Below are 12246 nucleotides of genomic sequence, written 5' to 3' on the forward strand. Positions count from 1 at the left end.
CAACTATCACATTGACGGCGTCGGACTTAAAAGAGTAAAAGAGCATAAGTACCTAGGTTTAGTATTTACACCAGACCTACGTTGGAATACCCACATTGATAAAGTCTTTCTTAAGGCCAACAAAGCACTATGGTGCCTCAGGCGAAACCTTACTAGTGCAACTCCGGAAATAAGATGCCTGACTTATACAGCTCTGGTAAGACCAATTATTGAGTACGCGAAAATTGTGTGGGATCCACATACTGTAACAAATTGCCATAAATTGGAAAAAATTCAGCGACTTGCTTCCAGGTTCATCTTTAACAAATTCGGCCAAGCATTTTCTCCTACAAAACTATGTGAACTCGCAAATCTCCCATCTTTGGAATCGAGGACCAAGTACGAAAGATTGAAATTCTTCTTCCAAATTATACATAACTTTATAAAGATCAACAAATCCGATTACTTCGAAATCAGCACTAACGAATCCTCAAGGCATCGCCATAGCATGTTCATTCGTAATCCAACTGTACGAAATGATTGTTTTAAATTCAGTTTTTTCCCTAGAACCATCAAAGAGTGGAATATGCTGCCCGATTCTGCTGTCTCGTCAACATCCCTTAATGCCTTTTTAGAAAGTATATATAATATTGTCGAATGTGACAGTCGTGAAAAGCCGTAATCGTATAAATACGGACCAAGTTTCTGCTTTTTTGTGAAATGTTAATACCTGTGCTGCTTTCAGTTTTGTAACGTTTTCTTGTGCGCGTTTAAGCGTATGAAGCGGTCTTGAGCAATCTATTGTCTTGTTTAATTACTCTTTGTATAGTGGTTACTTTCATCTTTTATTTTTGTATACCCACTCCTGTAATAGCCCAATGGGCTGACAGTATCAATAAATGAATAAATGAAAAAAAGTAGCAACGTGCGGAACATCGTTCACTCTACTCTCTGGGAGACCCAAAATAGTCACCTAAATAAATTGATTCAGTGAATCCCTTTATTTGAAGGATGGCTCGATGGCCTAGGCATAGAAAATAATAGGGAGGAATTCCATTCGGCGGCCGACACCGGTGGCGCGTGCAAACGACCACAAAACAAGAGGCGTGTCCTTGGCGCTGGCAACGTTCTAGTGTGATATCTGCTCTTCCAGTCTGTGAATGTCGGAGCTGACATGCTGGGTGCGGACTTCCTGTACGCCGATGCTCTCCCATAGTAGGGGGTGGATCGTCGGCCCAGCGTCTGTGTGGCACGTGGAGCAGGACACCGGTGGTGTGAGTGAGAAGGAGGCCTGATCCCCTTCGTCGTCATCGCGGTCTGGATCGGGTGGTCGGCCTCTCTTGGGGTGTAGTTCCTCCATTTGGCGAGGATGTCCTCGGTACTGCTCCGGCGCGAGCCTTGTGAATGAGGACCTGCTCGCCTCGGGGAAACCCTGGAGGTAGGGGTGCGGTGTTGACGGGGGTGTGCTCGAGCAGTTGACGCCGGTCCGCCTGGCGGGCCGCAGCCTTCTGCTCGACAGGATCGGAGTCCGATGGCGCGAAGGGGACTGGGATGTCCGGTTCTGAACGAATGGCGTCTTGCTCGCTCGCACGCGCGTGCGCGTCCTCGTTGCAGCGTTCGTTTGCATGTTCCGGTGCACAGTCGATTCGCACCTAACTTTTCTTGGTTGTGAGAAGTTCGGCACAGGGGCTCTTGATCCTATGACGCAGCTTCCCTGTTCGGGGTGTCTTTGCTAGCCTGGTGAGTGCTTCTCAACAATCTGTATTTATGGTGATACAGGTTAGTGATTCTGCTCTGATCAAGGTCTGGAGACCTCGATCGGGGCAGAATCACCCGCCTCACCGTTTGGCTTAATTCCTTTTATGCTCAATTATGTGATTGCTTGGCCGCACTTTTAGTTGTCATTTAAAGCGCTTCATTATCTGATCATAGCAGGATGCGTTAAAACTGTCTTTTAGGTATCTCAGTATCAAAGTCTATCAAAGTCACTGACAGCTTAAAGGTTAGCTCTGACGAAATTCGGATAATCACTGATTTGCCTCAAAATTGGTTCAACACATTAATGAACGCGTCTGAATCAGTAACCCAAAATGCAAATCACAATTTTTATATTTATTTCTTTAAGTTCATAAAGTTAATATCTGGTCTGAGAGGTTGGGAGGCTCCACTGCTTGCAACAGTAAAAAACGTGCCGTCAGATGTGGGGCAATAGGGGATCAGTACAGCTTTGTCCGGACGGGTTACGAGAAGTTCCACGGTGTCAAAGGATTACTGGTCAAGCTTACGCCAGAAAAACCTCAAAAGAATGTGTGCAAAATACTGCGTTTCTTCAGACTGCTTGCTCGACTTGCAAATTATACAACATGCCAAATCACCCCACTGGGAGGCGCGGGAAACTTTGAATGTTGGTTTCGGCATCACCTTCATTTGCTGTTTTCTCATTACTTATCTTGACCGCACAAACGTTATGTAGGAATGAGATAGCCCGTCTCACCTTATGCCAGGCAGTGACGGATTGTGTTCGTGGTTCAGCTTTGAACGGCTGTGCGGTGTGGCATATCTTGCTGTGTCGCGCTTGTGCTCATTGCGAAAAGGCTACCGTAAAAGCCATTATAGTTGATAAATGGGAGAAATTATCTCGTAATCCAGGCAAACATACCTAGGTATTTCACTAGCGAATGCCGATTTAGCCTTCGGGGAAACAGTATAGGAGAGAGTACCTCACAGTCACGAAGGCAATCTTCTGATGATGTTGTCGTTTTTGTTTTCCAGATTAACAGGAAGTTGTATTTAGATGAATCATTTGATAACATAGCCAACATAATCGTATGGCAACCCTGAAAGAGAAGACGTTTCGTCTCTTTTTTAACGCGATAGACTTAAGGCCCGTTCACAATCTGGCAACCGAGTACGACCGAGAGAGACGAGACCTGTTGAAACCTCTTAAAATTTCTTAGCAAGAGGGAACACACTGGCATTCTGGCGCCATCTATGCGGAGACCCCGGAACTGCATTTCACAAGAGAGAAGGTTCTGCGAGATTTCCGAGGTCAAATGTGCGTAATACCTATAAGAAATGGTCGTTTATAACGTTGACAAAAGTTTTTCCAGCCAAGAAAGGAAGGATAATGCGCAAGAGAAGTAGAAAATATGCCGGACCGCTAAGTTTACACTGCTACCCAATAGATGGCGCCAGTGTGTTATCTCGTTGTAAGAGGTTTCAAGGCATCCAGTTCTAAGAGGTCGCAGGAGTGTGAAAGGGCCTTTAACGAACTCGAGTCGCAGAAAATCCGGCATCGGTGGCGTGACGAGAAAAGCCAGCGTCGGTGGCATGACAAGAAAAGCCGGAGTCTGTGGCGTGCCGCGAAAACCCTAATTTGTCGATAGGGTCACGACGTCACAGCTACATGACCTCGCGGGGGAATTTCAAAGAGCCCACAACAATCTCGTGAAACGTAACGCCACGCGTGGAATGAAAGTGATTATAAAAGATGACATGTAATGCGAATTAAAGGTAGCCGCATGTCTCAAATGATTTCACTCTATAAAGTAAATCATTTGCTTTAACGAGAAATTTGATGATATATCGGCGGGATTCGATCCCACAACCCTTCGGTTGTGTGGCAGACACGCTAGTGACTAAACCATGCAAAGTTTTTTTTGTTTTTTTTTACTTTTTATTATTTATTGCATTGCAACGTGATAGGACAAAGCGTCTAGCATAGAGTTCGGCAAAGTTATCGGTTATAAGAGTAACAATACAAACAATTAATCGGTTACTGATTACATCAAAGTATAGGTTTACGCTCGGCAAACGAAGGAAGAATTTCAGAATGAATTACATAGCTAAAAATTAGGAAGATGGAGACATCAATCAATGAGGGCATACCGGTCTGGGCGACACATTTGTCAGGTGAGATACAGTTTTTATAAAATTTAATTTTGTAATCCGGGGTGGATCGGCATTTCGGTCGATTATACTCGTCTTCCAGAAACTACGCAATTCACGCTCGCATGGCTTGGGAACGAGCGGGAGATTACAAGTTTATATGTTATTGTTGTTGTTGTTGTTTTCAACGAAGGACTTTAACCTCCGTGGTTTAGAGAAATTGTGCAAAACAAAAATTGTGCCAGACGACGAAATGAAAAAAAAAAACGACATTTTGGTAAACATGTTTTCAATGTTCGCTCATTTGCGAAAAAGAAAATCTCGCAAACTCCTGTGTCGACCATAATAATCCTTTAAGGCTGCCGCTAACTGTGGCGTAACGACATGTTGCTCTTGACAACGAACGTACCGTGGGCGCGACGCTGAAAGAAGAAAAAAACCAACTGTGGAAAAACGGCTAATGCAGCCGTGCAGAATTGAAAGTCCCGCTCTTTCCTCCTCTCAAATCCCCTTGCGACAACACTATAATCTTCCAAAATAAAGTACAATGATGCGATTTTGCGATAGGCTGTACCGAGCTCATTACTTGACGGAGCGGTCCGGTGGCTCCGCCATCATGACAGAAGCATTCCTTCACTTTCCCAGAATGAGCTTGTAAATAATTCACCGTGGTGCACGTTTTCGTGCAGGATATCTCTACTCAAATCGTTTAAAGCGTTCCATTTGACATGTCATAAATTTACATAGCAGATACAATATTTGCCCGGGTCGTTACAGCCACCGTATTCAATTTCTTCTTAGAAACTAATATGAAAAGAACTATATCCGGAAAATGACTGAACAGAACGTAAAATGCATTGCAATCTAGATATGGATTTGAATTTGTAATACGTCCGATATTTGTATGAAAAATTACGGAGGTTTTTGAAAATTGTAGTAGTCTGGGAAATATACCACACTTTTCCGTATCAGTATAATGTACCTAGCACCTAAGTAGTGAATTTACAAAAGAAAAAGCAGCCAGAGCCAAAAAAATGAATGCCGTTTACAACTCCCTGTAACGCCGAATTAGAGCGCAGCTCCTGAGGAGGAGGACGAACGGATACTGAAGGGCAGGTATACCACTCCTCCCTCCTCCTCACGTCCTTATCCTGTCTGCTACTCCTCCCTCCGAGCGGCGTCGCCATCGCCTCACGAGGGTCACGTGACCTCACGGGGGTCATGTGACGCCACCGGGGTCGCGTGACCTCAGGGGGGTAACGTGACCCCTATGAGGTCACGTGACAATGACGATGACATCACCAGTGACGTCACTGTTGAGGTTATCATAACTAGTGATGTCATCAGTAACATCATTAGTGACGATGACGATGCGAATGCCGATGACGTCATCATTGACGTCATCAGTGACGATGGCGATGCCGATGACTTCACTGATGACGTCATCAGTAACGATGGCAATGCCGATGACGTCACTGATGACGTCATCAGTGACGTCACGCGTCCCATAATGCACCGCGCGGTTACGCCGACGCCGCTCAAGCCGGAAAGGGGGGGGGGGGTCACGTGACCGCGGGGGGAGTCACGTGACCCTGGGGGAGGGGTCACGTGACCTCGGGGGGGTGACGTGACCTGGGAGGGGTCAGGTGGCCTCGCGGTTACGCCAACAGCGACGCCGACGCCGACGCCGCTCAAGCCGGAAACGGGCCCCTAAGAGCTGCGCTGTAAAAGTTAAGCAGTGCTGCTCGGAGGCTAGTCTGGCAGTCTGGCATCCAACGTTTTCCCGTGTCAGCCTCTCGTGAGGTGGAGTTTTCTCATCAAACCAGTGCTGTTGATCACAGATTCCAATGCTTTCATAATCCATATAGAAAGAGTGTAATAATGTCCCTTGTTATCTAGACTTTTTTTTTCAAGTAACACAATACGGTTTATATTGTGTTCTGAGAAAATTAGACAATCAATCTCCAGAAGGTAACTCTCCCCAACCCAGTGTTCCAACAATACAATTTGAGCAAGATGTCAATGTTATGGTGATGGGGACGAAATTCCCCCTTCTTTAGTTTTTGTTGCCTTCCTAAACCGAAATATTTGTTTGTTTATTTGGAGTTTCTGACAATACAGAGATTGCCATGGAGCTGGGGCAAAAAGGTGACAATAAAGTCGCCTGACTAGGCCCCTAGTACCAGGCTACACTCACAACACAGGCAGCAGGCAAACATACAGCAAAACAACAAAAAGATAAAAAAAAATATTAAAAAAATATATATATGTACTACCTATGAGGTCATAGGATTACCAATATAAAATTACATAACAGCAACATAATTCCAAATGCATTGATATGTATGATTGGAACCTACACACACACACAAAGAGAAAAAACTACAACGGATGAAGGAAATACATTCTTGCCAGTTTTATAGACTCACGTCACAGGCAGCAATCAACATATACTACTTATGAGGTAATAGAATCACCTAGAGAAAAATTATATGACAGAAACATAATTACGAATGCACTGATATGTATGATGAGAACAGACAAAACAGCAAACTACAATGGATGAAGAAAATACATGTTTGCTGGTTTTCTGAAGAACAACAGTGAGGAGCTATTGTCAATCATTTCAACTAAGGCAGGGTAAAGGTTCAGGAGGTTAGGAATTTGCCAGGTTGATAATTGTGTACTGTAATTGGTTCTGGTTGGTTCAACTTTTTTTTTTAATTTATGTGTCTAAAATTGTAATGTACGTCAGTGCCTGTATATGTAGACAAAAATAGTTCACGGTCAGCTTTTAGCTTTGAAAAAATAACTTCAGACAGTCGTTGATTATATAAAGCCTCAATATTCAGTATATGATTCAGCGCAAAATATAAGGACGTGTGATCAGATGCAGACAAGTTTTGAATAAACCGTATACCTTTTTTCTGCAGTAAAAACAAACGATCTATATTTGATTTGGGTGTAACCCCATAGACGAGTAAACAATAATGTAGCCTAAAATGAACAGTAGAAAATTAAAGCTCACGCTTTAGCCATGTGGGTAGTAATGCTCTAAACATATTTAACATTCTGACTGACTGCGCGATATTACGTTTCACGAGACTTACATGAGACGTCCAACGAAGATTTTCATGGAACTGCACACCTAAGAACTTGTATTCGGAAACCCGTTCTAAAGATCGTGACTGGAATATTAATTCGCTGGTAAGATTTACTGGTTTCTTAATTGAAGAAAAAACAATATACTTTGTTTTATTAACATTTAGAAGAAGCTTATTGGCATCTAGCTACTTCGACAAATTTTCAAGCCACAGGTTTATAACAGGAAGAAGAGATGATAGGTCTTTAGACGAGAAAAAAAACATTCGTATCGTCAGCATAGAGAACAATGTCTGCAGTATGAGGAATGAAAACAGTGTCATTAATATAAAGAAGAAACAATATAGGTTCTAATATGGATCCTTCAGGAACACCAAATCTTATATTATCAGTGCCTGATGCTACATTATTGATTACCACAAACTGGGTACGATTTGATAGGTAACTGCTCAACCGTTTAAGTGAAACACCTCTAATTCCGTAGTACGGCAGTTTGTTAAAAAGTATATCATGTTTAATAGAATCGAGAGCTTTGTTAAAGTCTACATATGTCTATCGTTTAGAGTTTATTTTCTTTGTTATGAACGAGTTTTTCCCTAATGTTAAGCAGAGCAGATTCAGTGGATTTACCTCTCTGAAAGCCGTATTGATTCGCAGAGATTAATTGATGTTTGTTAAGATGATTAACTATTCTAGAATTTAGAGTTTTTTTTTCTATTATGTTAGAAAAAAGAGGAAGTATTGATATGGGTCGATAATTACTGATACTATCCACAGCCCCACCCTTGTGCAGAAGAGAAATTCTAGCAGTTTTAATTTTTTCAGGAATGATTCCCGAGGATAACACAAGGTTGGTTAAGTGGCAGACTACATCACATATTAAATCCGAAACTGCTTTAATTGGTGCCGCCTTTATACCATCAAAACCACAAGAGCGATTATTTTTTAGACTACCAATTAGGCTGACGATTTCTGTAGGGGAAGTAGGGTAAAGAAACATCGTGTGCTCGATATTGTACTTAATATACTTCTCGAAATCCTCCGAGGTCGACGAAGGAGAGGCTCCAAGAGTTAAAAAATGCCGGTTAAAGTCGTCAGCGAGGGCCTTTCCACTTAAGCTTTGCTCGCCTACTCTCATTTCGGTTGGTATGATATTCTGCGTTCCCCGTAAAAGACCCTTAACAGTACGCCAAGTTTTTTTGGAGATCGACGCCCTTTGGTATAACGAGACACGAGGGTCCCTTCCTTTGACTGCTGCGTGCGCATCACTGTGCTGCCCTCTCTATTTAAGCTACAAAAGCTGTCTTGAACTTTTTTATCACACCTCGTATTTTAAGGTGTAACACATAATTTTTGGTAATACGTTTTACTTAAGTGCTTTGTATTTAAACGGTATCCTTTATTTTTATACTTAATGGACCTGATCTGAACGTCGAAGCGACCTTGAAGTGGACACCGAAGTCGGATTAGTATACGTTTTGTTTTATTGTTTGAAGTATTTAGGACACGTTTCACGCGCCGATAAGGAGGCGGTTTAAAACGAACGAGTGTTTTGCAATTGCTGCAGGCCGATGCACTCCCAGAGTAGGGGGTGGATCGTCGGCCCGGCTCCTGTGTCGCACGTGGAGCAGGACACCGGTGGTGTGAGTGACAAGAAGGCTTGATCCCCTTCGTCGTCATTGCGGTCTTGGTTGGGTGGTCTGCCTCTCTTCGGGGTGTACTTCCTCCATTTGGCGAGGATGTCCTCGGAATAGGCCGCTCCGGCGATCCTTCTGGATGAAGACCTGCTCGCCTCGGGGAAACCCTGGAGGTAGGGGTGCGGTGTTGACGTGGGTGTGCTCGAGCAGTTGACGCCGGTCCGCCTGGCGGGCCGCAGCCTTCTGCTCGACAGGCTCGGGGTCCGATGGCACGAAGGGGACTGGGATGTCAGGGTCTGAACGAATGGCGTCTTGCTCACTCGCACGCGCGTGCGCAGCCTCGTTGCCGCGGCCGTCTGCATGCCCCCGTACCCAGTGGGTTCGTACCTAACTTTTCTTGGTGGTGAGGAGTTCGGCGCAGAGGCTCTTGATCCTATGAGGCTATGATACACTGTTCCTGTTCGGGGTGTCTTTCCTAGCCTGGTGAGTGCTTCTCGACAATCCGTGTAGATGGTGATGCGGGTGGGTGATTCTGCTCCAATCGAGGTCTGGAGACCTCGATCGGGGCAGAATCACCCACTTCACCGTTTGGTTTAACTCCTTTTATGCTCAATTATGTGATAGCTTGGCCGCGCTTCAAGTTCTCATTGAAACCGCCTCGTTCTCTGATCATAGTGCGATGCGTTAAAACTGGCTTTTAGGTATCTCAGTATTAAAGTCGATCAAAGACGCTGACAGCTTAAAGGTTAGCTCCAGTGAAATTTTGATAGTCACTGATTTGCCCCAAAATTGGTTCAACACATTAATGAAAACATCTGAATCAGTAACCCAAATTGCAAACGAACGTTTTGCAATTGCTCAGGTGAAAAAGGTGAAGCAATATTCGTAGCCACTGCGTCGTTATGAAAAAAGAGCGCATCGACTTTCCCGCGGCTCACACATCAGAACAGGTTGACGTAGGCGTTAGTAAAAAACTCACTTTTTTTTTTTCTATCGGTGGCCTTCCGACAAAAACGTTATCTTCGAGTCTTACCCGTTCAAAATATTCTATGCATCATTGGTCACCCAACAAAGAAGCCAATTGATATCAATCAATCAATAAACCAATCAGTGGTTTTGTTAGTCAATGCATATTTCAAATTACCAAAAGTCCATCTGGACCCATGGCCAATTTGACTGTTTCGGGTAATTTTAATAAAATATTGCGATGACAGGCACTGATATTAAAAGGCTGAAAATATAGAAAAACAAACGGAATATCGGTTTAAACAAATAGCTAGGTAATGTCGGAAAAAAACGTTTCTTTACTCCATTTCTGCCTGTTGGAGAAAAAAACTTTTGAAACAAAATGCTCAGAAGCTGCACTGAAGACAAGCGAGCCGGTAAGATTTTTAACATTACAAAAAGCCAAAACAAGGAAACATAAAAAAGAGGCCCGAAACGCTCCGAGGTACCGCGACATATCACATTTTGGGACTTTCGTGGAGCTTGCCTCTCTGCTGTGGCACCCCCGATTCGAGGTTTTCGTCCTGTTCATCAGGGTGGTTACTCTTTTCTGGGGGCTGCAGCAAGTCAGTTTGTAGTAATCTCCATTCGAGCCTTGGCAGAACTGAGCCCGTTTGCGCATCAAATGCAATGCATCGTAAAAAAACTGGCATGCATCTAAAAAATTAGAACCCGGTAAGCTATTTTTTATCGTCTCGCAGTAAACTTTCGGCCCCCAGCCTATGGCTCAGAATACGTTATCCATTAGTGGGGAGACGCATTGACATATTTATGAAGTAATTCGAAACTGTTCCAAGCTAGGGCTTGGAGTTGAGTGAAGCGCGCAGGCTACGCTCTAGTTTGGCCGGTAGATTCGCCCATAAAGGGTCAGATAGCGCGATAGCGAAGGAGCGTTAATTCGGCAACGTCTACTCGTGCCTGGAGCGACGGACGCGCTTTCGCGCATTCAGGCGTCCGTGGAGTCCCAAGTGGTACCCGGGTGAAGCGCAATCACGGCGCCCGCTGTCGTGTCCACATCTGGGGAGAGCCCCACACGCAGCGGCGCCAGAAGGAAGCTCATTTGTTCGGCACGAGGCGGTCCCCTGTTTCTAGATCGCCGCCGTCTGCGGAGGGCTGCCCGTGCTCCAGGAAGCCCAAGGCACGTTCACGACGGGACGGTCCCTCGCAGTGGTTACTCCCTCGTTTCATTTCAGTCCCGTCATTTATTTCACCGGCCACGGGAGGCTTATGCGGAGGGATCGCCCCGCAGGCCAGTTAGCCCCCCCGCGTTTCCGCTTCATCGTTCGGGGCCGCTCTGATTTAATTCGCGCGTAATAAGGCGCAACGGAACGTTGCGGGCTAGCACGAGCGGCATGCAAGGGCCCAGCGAGAAGATTGCTCCTCCTTGTTCCGCTTTGTAATCGAGTTTGAGCGGTCAAGACTCGCACTTTCCGGGCCCCGTATTCCGGGCGGTGGCACCCCCGTGGAGCCGGGTGGTCAGCACGCGCAGAACCATCGCCTTGCCTCGGGCGGCACCCGGGATTGCCCGTTTGATTGCCTGGACGGGCCGGCGCTCGAAATGGCAGCTCCAGGCCCGTGGGCCGTACCGACCGGAGGGTCGCTGTAGGACAGGCCGACTGCTTCGAGCTGCTCGAGTGAGCTCCGAAACGCCCGTCGAAATTACCGAGCGCGCGGGTGCCGACGAAAACGAACGCCTGATCGTGACCCGATCCCCGGACGAGAGAGCTCAGCTGTGTCAACGAGACCGACGCCCTTCTATAGGACGCGGAAGCGCATTGAGTGGCATGTTCTCGCCGCGTTATTTTCGACGATCTCGTCGAGGACTCGGCACTTGACTGAAGTGTGCGCCTTCTCGCCTGATCTGGCCCTAGTGGGTAGTTTGGAGACACAGTGAGTATTGCCTCGGAGCCTCTCTAAACAGACGCCTTTCAACAATGGCTCGCTTTTGTCGAGAACGACATTCACCTTTCTTATTCTGATTGGTCGTTTTTATTTGACGATAAGGCGGTTTAGGAGATTTGGTTAGAGGCCTGCTGCTCCTGTCCAATTTATTCTTCGGTGGCCAAACTCTTGTTGGAAACTAAGTGTCCCATTGAATTGCGAGGGGGCGTATAGTGAGTCCTGCTTCACGAAGGAATGGGCCCTGCACATGCGACGACGACTGGGCATTAATGCATTGTTTTTATTGATTTCCTCGCTCTAAGAGTGCTCGTGAATTGTAACTAGTATCAACTGCTTTTTTTTTTTACTTTATTGATTTACGAAATATACAAATAATTCATTCACGTCAAGCCTCGAGGTTATTAATTTTCAATGTTCTCGTGTACCGAGCTCTCCTAATTGTTGAGGTTGACTGGAATCTGACAACCAGAGGGTACGAGCTGATTGACTTTAAAGTGCACTTAGATTTGTGCAGAAGGATCCATATGCGTGCTGTGTTTCCTAGAAAATATCGGCGCACTTCACGTCGAACATCCCAAACTGCAGCACACATAGCCTCGGGTGAACCATCCTTCTACCGTCTATTGCGTTCAAAAGTAATTTGGAGGAAGGATAAGTTCCTTACCACCCTGCACAAAATTGAGTTTCTCTTAAATTTAAAAGAGGACAAATGCGTGATTTTGTCTAACATTTC

This window comes from Ixodes scapularis, unplaced genomic scaffold (assembly GCF_016920785.2).
Source record: "Ixodes scapularis isolate PalLabHiFi unplaced genomic scaffold, ASM1692078v2 PGA_scaffold9__187_contigs__length_104089568, whole genome shotgun sequence".
Classification (NCBI taxonomy): domain Eukaryota; kingdom Metazoa; phylum Arthropoda; class Arachnida; order Ixodida; family Ixodidae; genus Ixodes; species Ixodes scapularis.